Raw genomic sequence first — 15,914 nt, forward strand, 5'->3', positions numbered from 1 at the left:
GACACAGCAGTCAATATCCGGCTGCCTTTCAGTACTTAATTTATTTGGGCTTTCAATTTTTAACAGATTTTAACAGTGGAAAACTTTTAGCAAGGCACCACACGGAGAACACAGGTAGGAAATATCCATATTCCAAATCATTCAAATTATCCAAATTATCCATATTCAACATACATTTTGTTATAAGAATTATAGAAATTTATAATAACAGATTTTCTAGCATTTTTTTTTATTTTTTTTTTATTCAGGTAATTTATTTACAGTTTAAGAAATATATCGCATATGCACGATTTTGTTTAAATAAAAGTGAAACATTTTTAAAAGTGAAATATTACATCAGTTTCTGGCTTTATTGTTTCACCTCATTATATTTACATACAGACTGAATGCTTCACTGTTTTTATATGGTGAATTTTCACTGCCTCTATGCATCATGTTTTAGAGGTAATGGGTTTATCTTACAATGCAAATGTGAATGCAAACAAAGTCTTTTCTAAACACTACAGAGTGAATCTGCTCTTATTTCTTGATCCATGTTGTTAACCTTTTAATGGTGACAACTTTCATTTCTTGCAAAATGTTAAGACAAGCAAGCATTAAGCTGTAACATGTTTTAAATATTTTATTGAATTGGATTGCAAATTTTAAATTACTCCATACCTTTCCCAATTGAAGGTTATTTAAAAACAAAACAAACTAACAAAAAAATTCTATTACTGTTGTCTATAAACTCCTTTTCATGGGTGTTGACTAAAATAACCTATGGAGTATTTTAACTCCTTATCAAACTTAACTTAATCTAAGTCTATAATCTGAAATATCTGCTGTAACCTTCACGTTGCCTTGAGTCACGATAAATGACGGTGTTTTGCTGTTATTCTGTATTCTACATGCATAAAGCCTTCAGTCTGTATTTTCAAGGTCACTCTGATGCACTCTCAATGCGATTGCCTTTTTTCATTCTGTGCAATATTTCTGACTGAAATAGGGTTTTATTTTATACATGCCTTTCTATGACCTGAGTCCAGCTGGATTTACAGTGTATGCTTAACATTTATATAGTTCACTGGCTTCCTGAAAATTGGTCCCCTTTAGGTCTAGTGGATCAGGACCTGTGTTTTTACCACTGTGGCCTGCCTTCGATTTCCAGGCAGGACACCAACAAAGCCATGCAGGGGTTAACTCTCAGTACAGGTCATATTTTGTAACCATTTTGTAACATACAAGATTGCTAGAAATATTAAAACAAGATATAGATATCCTGTAAAACCACTGCTAATAGATTTTTAATACCATATTTGTAAGAATGTTTCTTGATTAATAATTGATTGCTTAATATATATGTTTGCAAACAATTTATTGTAACTACCTGGAAAAACAGCACAACTGGACATTATCAACCATTAATGACCAATACAATACAGAATGCTTACTTTTTAGGATTTTAAAACTCCCAAAGCACTCTGAAATTTCCAGTAACATAACGTCATGAAATCGAGACCTTACAGGACAACCTGAAAGTGCAATAGGATTTTCTGATAAGGGGAAATTTTGCAAAGACAAAGTGTAATTGCGGAGAAAAAGAAGAACACGTCCAAAATTTTAGGCTTAGTTTCAGGTCTTTTAAGTGGTTTTTAAAATGTAGAAATTTTGCTAAAACCTCACAACTCTTTTTAGTTCTTGTTCAGTAAAACAAAACTGCTTTACTGAACAAAGTTGAACAACAAGTATGTCTGAAACCTAAAATATAAAATAAGCTTCTAGACTGTAATCTCGATGACTGTATGCAGTGGAACCTCAACTGAATTTTTTTGTTTGTTTTGATTATTTTATATTAATATTAATAGATAATCACCCATAGCTTCCAGCAAGTGCGATAGCTTCTGTATTTAATTTTGTCCGAGGCTATGTTGTTAATGCTCTTCTGCCCCATCAAAATCTATGGTCATGAGTCACTGCTGCAAGAGATTTCGGATGGACTCCGGTAATGCATAATGAAATAAAAAAAAAGGGAATGAATTTAAGCTCCACTGATGTTCATTTTTCAATCCCCTCTTTCTCCTCAGGAAAGTTTGCATATATAACTGTCCAGCTTTCAAATAATAAATGTTTTTGGCTTCTTGGTTTAAAGTATTAAACTTTTTGGAGGAGGACAGATTTCTTTGCTTCACATACTTTATTCATACAAATCATTTCTGTTGCATACACATGTAAAAAAAAACATGTACATGTTTTTAAACCTAATAACTGAATTGACTTCCTCAAGGGCAAAGCGGCAGCAGCTCAAGATCTTGCTCTGCATTGAATCCTAACAGATTCGTTTAAACAGTGTGAGTGAAAGTAAATAAACAGATGGGGTTTGGCAAGAGCGTGAGTGGATTAGTGACGAGGAAACCCAGACATTCATATTTGGTTCACAGCTCAGGAAGAGAGCAGGCTGACAGTGAAGGGTTACACTCTTTTAATATAGTGTGACTTTGCACACAATCTGCCCAAGGTTTCAGCTAAACTCCAGTCATTCTCATACATAAATCAGAGTTAGTGAATCTTATACAAAGAGGGGAAAAAAGGTGTCTTTCATCAAGTTCAAGTGCAGCATGGTGTAAAATCAGTTTTATACATTTTCATAATATTATTATGACCGTGCCAAGGTTTTTGATGTCCCAGACTACAAAAAGGACACATCAAAGCTTCCATTTGCATTCAAAACTACTGATTACCGTGACTGCATGTTAAATTCAGCTGCTTTATTGATATTCTCTTTAATCTGTTTTTGACTGAATTCTTAAAATCGTTTCTATAATATATAATGTTAATTATTTCAAAGGTGCCTCTGTATGTTGTTTTTCTTTTGATGTATTTAAAAACTGCTTACTAAAAGTGGTATTTCTGCAAAACCCTCTGTGCCTCGGTAAAAGCCCATTAAAGATGCCATTTGGATTTAAGCATAAATTAATTTGTTGCGGCTAAATAACATTTTTTTGTTTTAATAGTTTGGATGTCGCAATCTGTGCAGTCTCACAAAATCAGCTTTAAAATTAGCACAGAGGAACCTGGTATATGTCCAACTCACAGGAACAGAAGCAAGAAATCAGAGCTGCATATTAGAGGAACGAGGATGGCCTGCTTCCTGCATGAAGGTCACGTGTTCATGTTATATTCACAATGTTTTGCATTATTCATTTGTGGTCACCTTCAGAGGCTACTTTAAAATCCTCAATTTATTTATTTATATGATTCTGTTTCCATTTAATAACTGAATGCAGTGCTGCTTTATTATTTATACGATAATACACTCCCAGTTAAAGGTATAGTAGTCTCATTTTAGTTTTTTAATAGAGCACTTTAAAAAAAATTGCATAGGCAAAGGCATTACCACAAGTAGCTTAGAAATCCTGTTGCTAATATAAACCTGTGCTTGTCTGCGTTTCCATGGGCCAGCCTTTTTTTTTTACAGACATAACCGCTTTTACTTCACTCACATCTCAGTCTGATGATGAAATGCATTTATTATCAGCAAATATCTGACAACATGTGCAGCAAAACTGGAATAAACATAGGTAGTGCTTTTAGAAAATGGAGAGATTTACTACTGGAAGTATGTCATCTTGATGCATGCATGTTTATATATAAAAAAAAAACACGTTATTAACAGGTAAAGATTCAATTATGGTAATGCTTTGGATGGACCACCTTCATATAAATGCATGTACAGCTTGATAACTGCATTAAATTTCTGTGCAAGTAAAAATAAATGTCAAGTCATATGAAGTTTATTTATCATTTGCACAGGACATATGTACACTGAACTGTTTGTGGGAAAACTAAGGGTAGGAGTAAGTGGATCATGTAACAGAACTTACACACAATACACACAAACACAAAAGTAGAATAACAAATACAATACACACTGAGCAAAATATTAAATAATGAGCAACCTAATACTTAACAATATAATTCATGATTGACTCAGAGCTTGCAAAGATTTTGGAGTAGGCTGCATGGATACATCTGGGCCTCAGTCCAAAACCTAACATCTAAACATCTTGTGAGTGGGATTTGAACTTGCCTGATCTAGCGTTCCTCAAACACATGGGATTCTATTTATATCTCAGTGTAATATTACATAACACATAAATCAGATCCTACTATTAGCAGGCTGTTAACAGTGCTAGAATATTATGGGCTAAGATAAATTGCTCATATTATCAAACCAAGGACAACTGGCCCTGTTTTTCACTCGCTGGTGATTGGGCTCTTTAATCCTAATCCAGAGGAAGTCAATACATCACACTGAGACAATGATTACAATCTAGTGGTAATTCTCAAAGTGATTGGGTTCCTTTATTTATCTCATTATCTTTTTAATTAAAACACATTGCATCCTCCTTCTTAAACACTCACTGATCCCATGCCCAACAGGCTTCTCTCCTTCTCAGACCCTTAAACTGAGCTTTTAATATCATCCTTTTGTGAATACAATATTAATCAGTTTATGGTGATGCTGATAAAAAAAAAATACACCAACATCAGAATCCACAGTGGTCCTATTGTTGCATTATAGAATCATCTAATTTCACAGGAATAGGCAGTTGACTAACATTGCAAATGACCAACCTAATTTATTCTTGACTTTTTTTTTCAGATTATATTTTCTGCATGTTATTGAAGTAAGGAATAAACCATGATGTGCTATTACGGGACAAATAATCAACAAAGCAGTGGTTTGATGGGGCCTGATGTTAAGTGAAGAGATACTGATTATTTTCCTACAACTGTACATCCTGAAGTGTTTTAAGCCTTTGCCTGTGTCTGAAAATTGTCTAAGTGTTACAAAGTGGGCAATATGGGAAACAATGGGGGCAATGGTCGGGGCACTGGGCAATGGTGGGGGCTAAACAGTGGTGGCTAAAATGATAAAGGCTCTGGGTTGTTGTTTAGATTATTGGGGTTCAAGCCCCAGCTCTTATAAAGAAGGAATTTCACTGTGCTGTAACATACTGTATATATGTCAAAATAAAGGCTTCTATTTTATTCTATTATATTCTATTATATAAGTGCTGACACTGGAGAGTCCTTCCAAAAATGCTAACTAAATGTCTCAGCCGCTATCAATATATCAGGGACATTTTGTGTATATTAGAAATATATCGTGAGTGTCCGTCATGCAGGCCCCTGTGAATTAGCTGTTACAATGAAAAATGTGATGACTACAGTCAAAGCTGCTGTATAGCAGTACATACACAGAAATACAAAAAATGTGGAGATCCAGAATTGTAGCCCACAAGATTCTGTTGCCAGAAAAGTTTCTGAAGATTAATGCCAGAAAAAAGTACAAAACAGGTGCTTTCAATGCTGTGAAAGAAGTACTTAAGGCAGAGGTAAAAATGATCATAATTCAATTAACTACATTTGTAGTATTGTCACATGACATTTTATATTTACTGTCTTGCAATATGCCCATTTGTATTATATGGTCTTCTTGCTGGGTTTTAATGATTTATTTATTTATTTTTACCTTACTATATAAATCTAGTGCCAAGACATCCAGACAGTGTTGATGTGTTAAGTGTCATCTGACTTCTTTGACCCATAGAGTTAATTATCTTCCTGAGTGTTTTTACTTTCCTGCCCTGTTCTCTAGATGACAATCAGGTGGAGATTTCAGATAATGTTTGCAATTTCCCTCCAAGTGGCACAGCCAAGTGCTCACACGCGGTCTCAAGGTCAAAGGAAAGCAAACAAAAAACATTTTTCAGAGAAAGCAGTTAGAAAATAAATGGTACAAGTTGCGCTTTTATCGTAAATGATCTCAGATTTGATTCCATAGAGATAAAAAAAATGGCATAGTGTTTATAAGAATGGAGAGAAGGAGAAAAAGTTAAGTTTGAAGTAATACTGGGTGATACAAGACTACATACACGTGTTTCATTTAGTGTCTTGCTGTCAGCAAAACTTTGTACTTTCTTGTACTCCTTTCAAATAGCTTGTTGCTGAATTTTCAACAGAATTAAGTACAACTTAAAATTCAGAACGGATTTTTACATTTTTTGTATTTTGTCAAAGATAAAAGGAAAAAAAAATTACTGAGAGCAATATTTAAGAAAAAATCCTTTAGGAGTTGCAATATATTGAATACAATGATAGACCTATACCATTTTTGCTCATCTCTTAAAGGGTGCCAGTATTTTAAGAGTTGATTGTAGTTAGTTTAGTTAGATGAGACACAGACAGAAATCTGCTGAAGAACTCAGCAGAACAGGACCAGAATTGACTGCTTGTACATTAGCAACAAGCTTATCGGTTGAAGTTCAGTTTGTCCACAAACAGAATTGTACCACACAGGATTCATCCATTTTGACATGTTTAATGTTCAGTTTGTAAACTTTAAATATACACAGCCACAGCCAAAAGATATATTTATACATCATGGTGCAATCCTAATGGTTTAATAATGAGTAGTAGCTTCAGCTCCTAACTTATCTTTAGAATTTCAATTAGGATTGTAAAATAAAGAATGTATAACTTGGGGTCATTTCCAGTCTGTAACATTTGTACTTCTCACAATGATGTCTCACACTGCGGGATCTCAGGCACCCAGGGCACAAAGTGAGCTGTGACGGATGTCAAGGAGAGGAAGAGTAAATCGGTCAATGTCTCCATATTAGTTCACCTTCTATTTAAACCTGTATTGATCTTATCTTTTACAGTGTCCATCTTCAAATGCACCTAATTCCATTCATTAGTCAATAATCAGTTCTTCTATTCAGGTTCGTTACAGCAGAGGAATCACTTAAACTGTGCAGTGATGGATCAGTAAGTAACATGATAAGAATGGAGGTAATGTTCCACAGTTTCTTCCAGCGTCTCCACTTTATAGTCTGTCAGTCTTTTTGAAGTTCTGAAGTTCTCAGTATGTTTGTGCTTTTTTTTTTTCTGGGTTCTGTCAACACTTAAAATCAATTTATGCATCCATTGGACATTTGCAAAGTATTTTTTTAACATGTAAGAATTTTCGTTAAAATGATGAATTGATTATGTACATTTAATAGATACATGTTTTATTCATAAAAGTGAACATCTACTTCCTGTTTGCCCACATATTACTTCCCTGCAGTTCTTCGCATTATGGACAGGAAACCCTCTATAGTAGTGTTCCACAAATAATCATTAAGGGCTCCTATAAAAAGAGAACCTTTTTTCTACAATCTCAATAATAAAACGACCAAAGTTTGTTATTCTTTGTAAGTTATGTGCTACATCTTCTGTAATGTTAATATGTACAGTATCTTGTGCATTGAAATGTGAATATAGTGTGCCTTTAAAAGTAATATAAGTTACGTAATTGGACCTTAAGGACCACTGGTGTGCAGAATGTGTCTGTTTGTTCAGCTCTCCTTGCCTCTACACTGTATTAGTTAAAATACATACACAATTTTATATTAAATACTATACTTTCTTCAAACAGTATGCTCATTTGCATAAGTTTGTTCAGTATTTCTGCATTTTTTATGTAGACAATATGTACCAAATAATGAACATCACACTGTCATTTCTGTAAAACTAAATAAAATATACAAAATGTTTTTTTGTAGAATTCACAAAATGTTTGTATCTGGTTTTATTACTGGTCTCTCTCTCTCTCTCTCTCTCTCTCTCTCTCTCTCTCTCTCTCTCTCTGTCTCTTTCTGTCCCCCCCCTCTCCCTCTGACTCTCTTTGTCTCGCTCTCTGTATGTCTCGCTCTCCCTCTCTCTCTCCTTCTGTCTCTCTGTCTCGCTCTCTCTCGCTCTCTCTCCTCTAATGTGTGATTCCGTGTCCTAATCTGTGTTGTCTTTCACTTGTTGGTTGCTGCTCCTGACTTGACCCATACTTCCATATCAGTTGTGTCTAATTACAGTGTAAAAAATATTTTATATAAATTAAGGATTATTAAGGATGTAGGATATAGGTCACGTGATTCAGCAATAACTTGTGGCCTACCTGCAACATACAACATTGCACTATTCAGCTACTGGAGGAGCTGTTGAGTAATGTTCCACCCTCCACCACTTTGGTAGAAAAAGGGGGAAACGAAAAGACACTGCGGAGAAGTATGTAGGTGCTCACACACGCACACGCACACACACACGCACGCGCGCGCACGCTCACACACACACACACACACGCGCGCGTGCGCGCGCAAACACACACGCACCCCTAGCGATATGAGCGTTTTCCTGGCGTTTGGCGTCATGCGCATGATGAACTGGCACCAGCTACCCAGGCTATTGTGAATGTTTATGGGAAGGTGTTGGCAGGAGGGCACTACACCTGCTGGAGAGTGCTCTTGGCAAAGGTGGTAAAGAGTGAGCGCTTCTCAACACAACAGCACCTCTTTATGTCTTGATGCCATGGAGACTGGCGAACCATCATTCCCCATCACTGAACTCCCCGCTGTGGAGTCTGCACACATCAGCCCCAAGAAGGATCTATGAAACCTGCATGGATTTGTGAGATGTTTTCTCATTCCCTTCTGACTTTTCTATGATGATATGAGACGACGGCTAGCGGACATTTCCCCTGAATCCTGGGCATCCCGAACGGACTGAGAACTCATCCGCAACAGGACTCAGCCTTCACAGAGGTAAGAGATGTAGTTCATCCTGGCAGCCTGGATAAAGTGCTCATTGTTACAGTCGTCTCATATTGTCTTTGCACCTGTTGTTAATCTTGCTCTGTGTCCATTTAATGCCTGAGGACTTAAAGTCAACTAGACATTTGGTCCATTCTGATCAGTTTAATCCGACATTACGCATACTGTGTCTGTGCGTCATGGTGACCAGTAACCTATATTAATCTGAAGGAGTCCTCACTGTATGGATTGTAGGACATATTTTGTAGGAGGTAATTACTGAGTACAATACACCCCAAGCGGTAGATATTAGCAGCTGTAGTTCACATCCCCGTTCGTGCACATCCCCGAGAGAGACATTTGACATCCGAAGTTGTTGTTATTTCGTTTTGTCCGCAAGAGACGGTTTTGTATGGGGAGATTTGACCCGTACATTGGAAGCTAGTATGCTCTGTATAAATCAGACTGTATCCTAAGTCACACACCATTCTAATTTGATACACAAAGACGGTGCGCTATTATGTGCGCTCCTTGAGATGGTGTCCAGCTCACATTGGCGCGAAGCAGACGCAGGAATTTTACAAGTGCCCGTAAGAAAGTAATCCGGTGTCCATGTCTGTTGTCCAAGTTGTCCAGGTCGTAGTTGGGGTTGTGGTCACTGGGTCCGGCTCTGTTAAGTGAGAAAATGAGCGCAAGCGGATCTGAAGTCCTGAGCGCGGGGAGATTTGGGCTCTGCAGGTGGCCGGTGAGCGCATGTGCTCTGGAAACCCACCTTCCGTCGGATGTTTCATAAGGAGGTTAAGTACAGCTGTGTTTTCTGCTGTTCTCATATTTTCTGTTTAGATGATTTTAGAGGGTGTTTGAATACTCGTGATTGCAATTGATTGCAACTGGTGTAAAAAAAAGTCAGGTAATAAAGCCAAGAGGAGAAGAATGGCAGGGGCACCAAATATTTACATAAAATCCAGTAAAATGTAACACTAACATTTAAAAACACAGAAATTTCAAGATTTAGAATTGCTTGAGATCTGCTTTTTGTGTGTGTGCGTGTGTGCGTGTGTGTGTGTGTGTGTGTGTGTGCTTGTCATTTTCATTCTACTAAATAATTTTCAATTACAATCTAAAATGTCACTGGATTTTGTGTTTGTGAAACGTCAAATACATCTACTGCAAAAATATTAAAAATGGTTGACATTGTATTTTTTTTTCTTGCTTGGTTAGTTGGTCTGTTGTCAGTAATTTAGGATACTTCTTGTAATCAGGTAATAGTTTATTTGCCCACCAATTGTGAATTAACCCTTTAGGTTCATTTTTATAAACATAATGATTTAAATAATCATTTAGGTTATTTGCTAGACAGCTGTGTCTTGACTTGCACACTTTAACCCAAGGTAAAGATGTTGAATATGTATGCTCATTACATTCATAACTTGTTCCACAGAGAGCCCTGATTCATCCACAGAGATCCATCACTGGGCCAGAGGTTAATTTGTGCATAAAACATTTGTGACCCTAGTATTATACGATATGGATGAAAAATGTACCTTAAAACATCATACACTGTTATTGATCAGTTATGATCTGCCATGATTTGGCTCTTTAATGTACATGTTTATGTCTGATGACTTGTGTATGATGGACTAAAGGTGACTTTTATACTGGTTTACACTCGCCGAGCATTTCAACAGGAACGCCTGTTCAACTACTCATTCATGCGGTTATCTAAATAGGTGGTGTAATGGTGTGGGTAAAGTTTTCTTGCCACACTTTGAGCCCTTTAATACCAATCGGTCATCGCTTGAATGCCACAGCCTATTTGAATATTGTTTCTGACCATGTGCATCCAGGAACTGGCTACTTATAGCATGATAAAGCACCATGTGAATATAACAATAAGTTCAGTGTTCTTCACTGGCCTTTCTAATCACTAGCTCTCAATCCACTAGAGCACATTTGGGATGTGTTAAAAGAAGAGATTCACAACCTGAATGTGCACCTGAGAAGTCTGCAGAAACTGTGTGACGCTGTCATGTCAACTTGGACAAGACTCTCAAAGAAACGTTTCCATCATATTATGGAAGCACTGCCATGAAGAAGGCTGATTAGTAATGCAAGCTGAAATAACTGGATATAAAATAAAAAGAATTTGCAACCTTGACTATTTGATTTAGCAGATGATCTGGCCAATAAGGTATATTGGCACAACAAATCCTTTCTAAAAAAAATTCAGTGTGTAGTTTTTAGTGTTACAGTATATTGTAGTGTTACAATCAATACATTACACAATAAACAGTGTCCTGTTATTACAATCCACTCTAAAGCTCTCATAAAAACTAGCCCTGCCATTTGAATTGTTTATAGGATGCGAAAAGGTTTAATGTTAACATATTGACCTCCAGATTTAGTGCATATTGTTAAAGTTGTTTATATGAAACAAACATTTGTCATGTACCGGTTGGACTTTTCCAGACGTTCCCATTCCCTCTTATAGGTTTAAAATTATGACGACTCTCTGAACAACAGCCCCGAGCAATAGTTTGCCAGATGTAAGTGCAACCTTTAGTCTTTGGCAGGACTTCCACTGTCTAAATTTTATTTATATTGCACTTTCCAGATATAAAAGGCAGCTCAAAGTGCTCCACAGAAATAAAACAACATTACAAGGAAGAAAATAAAATGAGGTTTGAAATAAATAGGCTGAGTAAAAGAAATAAGAAGAAGCAGTATTTATCATCATGGGGTAGATAGAATTGTCACCTCATGGCTTGAAGGTGCCTGGTTCAGTCCCTGTAGCTGGATAGGGCACTGTCCTTTGGTAGGGTTTTAAGTGTATTTGCATGGTGTCTTGAAATGTGCTGGGTTCACATCCAGGGTGTAGTCTTTGTCATGTCTAGTGTTCCAAGAACAATCTCCGGATCCGCCAACATCCTAAGCAGGATTATCCCTAAACTATATACCTACATTAAATCATATAATGCCCACAATGCTTTTTGTCATTAGTGCTGATATTCTCTCCAGTAGGAATTAACACTTGCTTCATCTCCAATGTAAAGAGAGCGATGCAGCAACACTTTAGTCCTTCAACCTGTCCAGTTAATCTGTCTCCTTAATTGTACTCCATGATCAAACAGATCAGCCTCTTATCATCTTCTCATCCATAATAATGTGTCATATTGCTGCATTGAATTCTGTAAAAAACTAATCTTAAAATCCACTGTTTGACGTTTCCACTACTTATATATTGGATTAATTATTAATGACATTCATTGTCACAGGAAAATGTTCAGTGACAAAAGTCTTTTTTTTTTTTTTTTTTTAACCTAACAGCCAAAATTATTTTTCCTTATGTTGGTGATCATAAAATCTGTCTTTCCTTTATTAAATGCCTTTGTAACAATGCTAGCAATTTCCCCTCTGTGTTGTCGGTGGAGTATGTAACTGCTGATTTCTCATGGGAATAAAGACAATACAGCATCAGTAAACAAGTCAGCACCAGAGTTACTAATCATCACAAATATTTCAGTATTCAGTAAGCATATGTAAAGCGTCAGGGTGGAGGTTTTCTTTTACATGCAAATTTTCATGTTTCCTTTGGCTGAAACTAATGAGAAGACAACTTACTTGACTTTCTAGACTTCAAAAAATGTTGTATGGGATCCCTTGTGGGGCAACAGAAATGCATGAGTTGAAAAAAATCTGCTAATTGGTACATACTCCAATTTGGTTCTTACTTCATTGCTCCCAAATGCCGCTTTTATGTTACAGGTTGTTGCAACTATGCAAGTTCTGCACAATCTTTTGAGTGAGTAAATGATTTGGTTTTTAAGTCCATATGCCCTGGATGGCTGGCAGAGCACAGACTGCAGAGCTTGAGGCTTTAGATTTCCTATGTAACATTTTACTGCTCTTTTATTTCAGTCCAATGCAAATGGAGATCTATATATAGGTGCATGTACAGTGTAGGTGGGTTTGATATGCATTGCTCTATTATTATATTATAAGTTTGACTGTCTGAAGAATGCCAAGGTTTTCAACACACACACACACACACATATGTAGAAATGCTAAGAGTATTATGGTGAGGGGTGGTCCATGTGTCCCTGAAGCACCACTGACATTTCTGACAAGCCTACAGCAAAGCTGTGACAAATCACAAAGCATCTTAGAATCTCTCTCTCTCTCTCTCTCTCTCTCTCTCTCTCTCTCTCTCTCTCTGAGAGCATTTGCACACATTCTGTATCTTCAATGTTTTCTTCATAGCAGTCATGTCAATGTTTCCATTACATTTTTATTATCATTTCTATTCATATGTATACTTTTGTCCTCATGACCGGATTCTTATTTAATATTCATCTGTGATCTCTTTATAAGCTTGTCAATGTCAGATTTTGCCCTGACTAAATCGGAATCCAATGTACTTGTCAGCATGAGGATTGCAATTAACCTTGTCAAGATGCAAGGCCATTTTTTTCAGATCATTATCAGGGCAAGCACATGTGTGCCTTTTCAGAACCAGTTTAATGACATGCCAGCAGCTGTGGCCAGTAGATGTGGTGTCTGTGACCCAAATCCCACCTCTGGCTCTGTTACTGATGCTGGAGCAGAGCCAGGAGCAGACATGCAGCCCAAAGAGAGTGGGACCTACGACTTCATATCTACACCAGCTCACTTCTAATATCTCTGCTGACATTTGAAAGTTTCAGTAGCTCTGCCACTTTGAGAGCTGCTTGAAGCTTAAGCCAAATCCATCAGTTTCTGTCTGTGAAAAATGACAGACAATTTGGCACTTTAAAGTATCCAGTTTGATGATAGTTCAATGAGATAAGATTAACACACAAAGGTTACTTATTTTACAATAAAAGCACACCCAAACTGTTTCATTTTTCTTGCACTATAGCAATTTGTGAGCCTTTTCTTCTGTCATTTATTATTTATTAAATAAGAACATGCACACTTTTTCTCCCATTATAGTTACAGTATAGTTTTAATGTTATTTAAAGTTAATGTCTTAACAGCTACAAATACATCAACACGTCTCCTCACAAACCTTTCTTTTTTCTCTCCCACACCCTCATAAACTTAATAACACACAGCTTAGGAACCTGCAAAAGCCCTCTGTCCTTAAGCTTTACCTCTGATTGTCCTGATCAACTTTATCTCTGATCGTTACAAAGTGCTGACACCGTGGTGTCCATAAAAAAACTAACTCTATTCTTTACTATTATAAGAAAATCTAAAATTGCTATACTATCAAACTTATGTTTTACTGGTATTTGTAATGATGTCACAATGTGCTTTAAGTTTCTAAAAGACACTACTCTACATTTACAGATCAAATTCTACACTGCGTATTGAACTGCAAAGATACAATATTCTATCCATTTCCTCACTCCTTGTTCTCCTTATGGCACCGTGACACCGTCCTCTTTGAAAGTGTGAAGATGATGTAATAGAAATCATGATATTGTCTTGTCAAGTTATTACACCATGAAATTATCCAGACTGCCTCATCTTGAGTTCAGATGGCACCTTTGCACCTTAGGCAGGAGGACAGTCATGGTTCTTGAAGCGCAAAAATAGTCATGGATTTAGGCTGTGAAATCAGCAGTGCATTTCTGCTCGTACACTCCGTTAAGAATCCCCACCAGATGCAAAGAATGTGTGCGGAAAAAGATGATTTTTCCATAAAGCTTGTATGATATCTTCATGACAGTTCCAGAATCTGAGATGAACATGTGAGATGCATCCCACACTGGTGGATGTATTTTGATTATATGTTTACAATAACGGTTTCAATGTATAGTTTAGTTTATAGTTTAGTTTAATTGTAATATCAATACTAATAGTCGATGGATGAATGGATACAATGAATGGAACATGAAATTGTTTAATAGTGTATGTCATTAAAGAAAAGGAAACATAACGTAATAGATGGCCTTTTAGATAAAATCATCATCGAGGCTGTTTGTCAATAGATGTCGAAACAGAAAGAAGTAAGAAAAAGTTCTGGAAGTTTCTTGGAAAAAACTTAGCTGTTCTTTCATAAAATTGCAAGACAGGGCAGGACTGATACAGTTTTAAAGGCAAAGGACGGTCACTCCATATATCGATTTGACTTAGTTACTGCATACTGTTTTAAATAGTCATTTATTTGAATATTTTTCTTGTATCACAGATTTTATTTCGAGGTAAATACTTTTGCATAATCGTATATTTATGCATACATATTTATAATAATTCTTACAAGAAAAAACTTTGCATTAATCCTAACCCCTAACCCTAACCCTAACCCTCAACACACAGATTTATTATCAGAGACGTGTCCATGTAAAACTCCTCTAGAAATTCAAGAGAACCCACTTTCTATCTTCTTGCAGATAACTTAACCCTTCCCCAACAAACAGCTTAATTGTGGTTACTGAATTAGACATTACCATGCATGGAACATCATATGATTAATGGAATCAATACAATGTAAAAATTTGAGTTTGTGTGATTTGAGAAAGTTCATGCATCATTCAAATCAATAGATCATGTAAAGTACAACAGAAAAACCAGTTGGATCTTTATGCATTTCTGTAAAAGTCTCTAGTAAAAATCAACCATGTGTGAAAGTTGTGTTTTGCTTTTGTTGTTGTCTTGTGCTGTTGGGTTGTCTCTGTGTGAAGAAAGTCCAAATGTGATCATAACATAAAAGCAGTCTTACTGACAACTAGCTGTCTATATTTCCATTTCTGGAAGCTCAGAGTTAAGTCCTCAGCTCAGGTCTGTGTCAGAAACCTGACTGTTGTGTGGTAGCTGACTATTTTCATCATCTGAATTAGGAATGTTATGTCTCACTTTCTTTTCAGGGCATTCTGTGCATCAAAATATGCCAGTGCTTTGTGGTTTGTTTCAGCAGACAATAAGCTAACAATAATGCTTGTTAATTACTCTATGCCTCCTTGGCTGTCATAAATGGTTGACAATAACAGAGGCAGTCTATGCAACTGGATTAATCTTGTCAAGTGGATGTTACTGCAATAAGAGATGCTTTTTTGCTCACCCTGGTTGCAAAGAGTGGTTATTTGAGTTAGTGGAGCTTTTCTTTCAGCACAAACCAGAAAAGCACCTTTCATCGACAACGCATTTCCTCTGACAGAGCTAGTACTCAGTGGATATTTTTTGCTTTTCACACCATTCTATGTAAATCCCAGACTCCAGTCCTGTGAGAACCAAACCAGCCTGTCTGACCAACCATCCAGGTGATCCCACTTCTATTTTAAATCTGAATACAGAAACAGAAATGTAAAGGACTAAATA

General features: G+C 36.5%; 2 protein-coding genes across 2 annotated transcripts in view; one reads left to right on the plus strand and one right to left on the minus strand.

The window, feature by feature from the left end:
- The window catches only part of LOC132860195 (methyltransferase-like protein 27), a 242,299-nt gene that overhangs the window by 40,439 nt on the left and 185,946 nt on the right, over positions 1-15,914 (minus strand). The window lies entirely within an intron of this gene.
- Positions 8,085-15,914, plus strand: part of caln2 (calneuron 2) — a 33,515-nt gene continuing 25,685 nt past the window's right edge. The window contains exon 1 of the mRNA XM_060891626.1: positions 8,085-8,624. The gene's annotated coding sequence lies outside the window, so the exon portion shown is untranslated. The remainder of the gene's footprint in view (positions 8,625-15,914) is intronic.

This window comes from Tachysurus vachellii, chromosome 17 (assembly GCF_030014155.1).
Source record: "Tachysurus vachellii isolate PV-2020 chromosome 17, HZAU_Pvac_v1, whole genome shotgun sequence".
Lineage (NCBI taxonomy): Eukaryota > Metazoa > Chordata > Actinopteri > Siluriformes > Bagridae > Tachysurus > Tachysurus vachellii.